Below are 5,317 nucleotides of genomic sequence, written 5' to 3'. Positions count from 1 at the left end.
TTGTAACAAAACAATTATGTTAACCGACGTGTTTTGAAAAAGGCTTAAAAATATTCTGACAATGCCATATTATTTATCTAGACTTTATTTCACAATTCATCTTTTTAAATAGTCAAAGGACGAGATAAGCAGAGCATTGACCTGAGATTCAATGTAAACGCATTTAGTTTTCGCACGATACCATGGAGACCGGGGCGACGGCCTCTGATGCACCGTCCAAAATGTATTTGGACAAAATTCTTCCTAATCATAATTAACTTCTTTTTACTTGATTCAGTTTAACTAACATCATTTACTATGTCAATGAAACAGCTGCCGCTTCACCAGCCACAAATAAAAAGCCAGGTAAGAAGGCGTAATACAGGAGTAAGTTGTCTTGTACTGGAGCCAAAGAATGGGAGTGCGTCCAGCATCAAGTGGTGATCCTTTGGTGCTTGGCAGGTTGGGCATTCCTCTGGTTGCCGTTAGCTTTCCTAGCGCTGGCCCTATGTGACAATTTTTTTACATAGAAATTCTAATCGCATATCTGACAAACCTTTTTTATGTAAAGCGTACTTTTACAATATAATGCTCTATCACCACGACGTATTTCATTTGACGGATAAACGGCATCTACATTTTAGAAGTTACTATTTCAATCACTTACTCGTCTAATTTTGCGCGTTTGTAATATCACGTGTTATTTATGACATAGCAAGGGTTTTACATAACAATAACTATATACTACAGCGTCCCTGACCCTGCACCATAATACATAATTGTCAATAATTATGCAGTGAGGCCACGATCTCCAAGTTTTCACGCCAACTGCGACCTTGCGACAGAACAATCCTTCTTGTATATCATTATTTTCATGATGGCTATTAGTTTAAAGAAAATAATATGTGTATACTTAAATAAGAAATATGTATTTTATTCAGTAATAAATTATGTTCAGTAAGCTCCGCTTTACAAAGAGTTAGAAATCCATACACACTACACCGATGAGCTTTAAAAGCCATGCATTGGACTATAAGTGGTGTAAGCGGCTTTATTTATTTTATTTTTAAACACATTCACGTTGCCTTAAAATACACGTTTAAAGAGTAAAGTTTTCCATGGAGGAAATCATAATACAAGCAAAACGTTACATTCAAAGTTCATTTACCGATGTGATTTATTTTTTTGCCCAAGCAAAATTATTCCGGTTTTAAGTTGAGCAATCCAGTGTTTAATGTGACGACCGATCGCATTTATAAATATAACCTTGAATAATTTATTGTAATACCAATAAATACTTACATATTTACGTAGAGGGTTCACTTTACGCTGAACTGCAGCAAACTATAGAATATGTGCCGCTTGTCACCAGTTTGTTGAAGTCAGTCTAATGATGGTTAAAGTTAGTAATTAATTTCATATCTTCCAAATGATTTACTTAATCGCTTTATTGTTTTGTTTTTTATGGTGATGTTGTAAGTAACGCTCACCCGTTATATAATTCGGTTGTTATCCTGCCTCCTTTAAAGCTATTGAACATTCAGAGTAATACTGACATCTTGATCGAACATATATATTCGTAACCACGCAATAAACGCTCAAATATCCTAGAAACGTGGGATTACCCGCAGTTATAGGCACTAAGAAATTTTATACGATATATTTATCGGATTCTTAGATATACGTTGGCAGATTCGTTCTCTTCTTGATCGTTGGTAAAGAAAAGGAAAAACGAATCTCTTTTCCTGTCAGATTATCACACAATAACTTAATAATTGCTACTTAGGAATATTAATGTTCACAACAATTGGCCCTGTAAAAGTATCTTTGAAAGTCTTCATAGTCATCGTATCGACAATTCTTATTTCAATTAAATTAAATTAAATATTTTAATGTATACATTAATAATATGGCATACATGTTTTATCGGTTTATAATTTTATAACAGATGGCGTTAGAAATTAAATAAAAATTATATGATGATTAAATAAATCAGTTAAGATTTGTCAAGACGAGCGACTTCTAAATCCCTTCGGATTTAAAAATCTTTGCAGAAAAACATAAAATAATTTATTTATATGTTTATTAAACTACTTATCAGAAACATCAAGAGGCAAAATAAAAATATTGAATAATTCAAATGTTAATTATAACGCTCGCGTTGATCTGATTTTTTTTACTTGTTATCATGCAACGAGATGTCACGGTCGAAATATAGTTATCTATTCTGTTTTATCACGATTTAAAGAAGGTTTATTAAATTGATAAAAAAAGGCAAAAGGCGTTTATATGCATGGCCTAAATATAATTATATTCAAATATATTAAATGTAACCAATTACACATTTAAATACAGATTTTCGACTTACCTTAAGGAATCAAATTTTCTCGCTTATTTATGAAGCTCGCCATAGCCACAAGATTTGCAACATTTTCATAATGTTTTAATCGTTTAGTTATAATAGTTTTAAATCAAAATGTTCAAAAACTCTTGTCATATTTCCGGAAATAATTCATTCAATGCAAAATTACAGCGAAATCCATCCAGTGGTTCTGGAGATATTCCCTAACAAACATCCATCCATACATAAATATAAACATTCGCATGCTGATAATACAACGTTCAAATATATATTTCTAAAACGCATATTATTAAACCTGACAATGTTTTATATGCTGCATGCTGATCGTGAAATCTAAATAAAAATTATTATTTTTTTATTTTATTACTTCGTATTTTATTATTACAGTCATTCTCCTATATTTATATTATATATGTAGATATTTGTATATTATGTAGAATAGAATTAATAAAAGCATCAGTCACCTCATGTTAGGTCACAAGGTAATCTCGTTTACGTGAACGTCAAAGATTATGACCGTTATAACACCTCTACTGTAATATTCATAAAAGAAATTTACATTCAGTGTGATATCCACAAGGATATCTGGACCGATGGAGATAAGTGAAACTAAATTATGACAGCTCATTAGGGCTTCTAGTAGCGTTGCGGATATTGCCCGAAACAAACTCAGCCTTGCGAACAGACAGACAAACAAAATTTAACTCAAACGAGACGCGGAGTTACTTGCACATCAAGCTCGCCTTCTTCAATGTGGTCTTGGTATTGCACCGTGCGAGCCGGCCCATTTGTACAACTGATCTTATTGTTGATCGCGCTTACCACTTCTACCGGCTTGGTTGATTTCATCAATTTCATCATCAAATAAACATGAACTTCGAAATTAGAACAACATTGGTACATGGCGAGGATTGACGTAGAAGTATAGATTGTACTCTGCCACTGAGGCCCTCAAATAATTAAGTACCCTGCCCAAATTCGATGGTAATTATTCATAATCGCTTTGACCGTAACCAATGCCGCAGCGAGTCAATAACTTTGATTCGTTGAATTGGTGCGCGATGCAAAGCGATCCTTTGCCTGTGATTTTATCCAAGTTTCGGAATTTAAGGGAACTAAGTTACATCTGACTTTTTGCAGAACAATAATAACAAATATAGATTCCGTTGCCGTATGTAAATATATTAGAATACCAGTAAGAAGACAATGGTGTTTGTATTACAAAGAAGTTATCCGAAGCCAATTTTTCAAAGGCATTTTTAGTCACTCGTTTGACTTGCAAATTATTTTTACTGTCCACTATTTTAGTTACTTTGTAAATATATATTATTAAATTGTAGAACAAAGTTGCAATCAGTGCTATTTAAAATTAGTTTCAATAAAAATATATTGCTCGACCTCATATCATCGTCACAATCTTTAACTAAAACCATAAACTATAGCTGGAAAAATGTAACTCAAACTAGTTTGGTCGACATATTATTTCTGATACGTGTCCACCGATTTTGACGAGACTTTCACTGGATGGTATCTAATGTCTTGGTTTACCTACTTTTTTACCTTCTTTTTAATTATGTGCGTGAGCGACCGCTAGTCGCCTTTTTATATCTTGACACCCAAGTCGATCTGCTTTAGGATTTTAGTTTGTTATTTACTTATTTCTACTTCGTAACAACTGAAATTAATTATTTTTCATAAAAAAAAATATTTTTGTCATGCACCGCAGTAGATGAACAGAATTAAAACATTGAGTTGAACAACAAACAACCAAAACTAAAAAGCATCAGGCAAATAATGTGCGGAGTTTGAAAGCCTAACCTTGCACCTTGCTACTTTTCCCGCTAGGCAACAAGATGTTTATCATAGTTCAAAATTTGACTATTCATACAAACAAAAACCATATGACGTAGCAAAACAGGTTAAATGAGCATTCACGTGCGTGAGGCCATGGACAAGGCTACAGATTAACCAACGAAGAATACTTTGTGTGTACAATGTGGTCCAAGTGGCGAGCGTTATGTGCAAGTGAATATTGTGGAGCTGACAGCGACCACGTAAACATCTGAACTATATATAATTCTATTTTGTATTAGTTATAAGGTGATAAATGGTGATGATGAAAGATCATTCACATCAGATAATTATCGTACATAGCAGTCACACAATTTCAACTAAATATTACATAGTTGTCTTGTCTTAAATTAACAATTGCACACTTGCATGCGTTTCAACTCTCGCGGATTTAATTCCTATTTGTCTTGTCCTTATTAATATTATGAACTGATTGCGAAAGTATTGACCTTAGTGGACCTGAAATAAAGATTTAATTAATTTGAAAGTAATTTTAGAACACTTTGTAGAATAACATGACTTTATGATAAGTTAAATAACATTGTCTATAATTAGACTGTTCTGTACACTTTGTGCAAAAGTTATAAACACTTATATGAAGATTAAGTAATATTTATTTTTACTTGCTCATTTAATATTTTAGTTACAAATAAACTTATCTCAACTAAATGGAATTTAAAGTAAACTATGACGTCAACAATTGTCAATAATTAGTAAAATAAAAATAAGTTCGCTCTGACTGACTGACTATGAATTGAACCACAAGTCATATTTGAATGTAAACAGTTAAAAGTACATATTTCATGTGTCTATTTCATTTTCAAAATATATCTAAACAGCTTCGATCAAAAATTCCACACCAGGGCCAACCTACACCCATAATTCTTAAAGATAACGTCACCTTCAAATAAATGACCATGTTCAAAATGCAAGGATTTTTGAAAAAAGTCAAAATATTCAATTTAAATACTGCACCTGTGTTATTAATCTAATGTTATTTAGTATGTTGTATAGTCGTAAAAATATATGTATGTCAGCACGTCCAACATTTGCCTTACTCAGAATATATATATATATATATATATATATATATATATATATATATATATATATATATATATATAT

At 32.0% G+C, this 5,317-nt stretch overlaps 1 protein-coding gene across 2 annotated transcripts in view; it reads left to right on the top strand.

Annotated features, from left to right (window-relative positions):
- tan (C45 family peptidase tan) overlaps positions 1-5,317 on the top strand; it is a 19,062-nt gene that overhangs the window by 5,120 nt on the left and 8,625 nt on the right. The window lies entirely within an intron of this gene.

The sequence above is a fragment of the Papilio xuthus genome, unplaced genomic scaffold (assembly GCF_000836235.2).
Source record: "Papilio xuthus unplaced genomic scaffold, Pxut_1.1 DF828177.1, whole genome shotgun sequence".
NCBI classification, from domain to species: Eukaryota; Metazoa; Arthropoda; class Insecta; order Lepidoptera; family Papilionidae; genus Papilio; species Papilio xuthus.
Note: the sequence above shows the minus strand (reverse complement) of the source record. Positions and strands in the feature narration are given on the sequence as shown.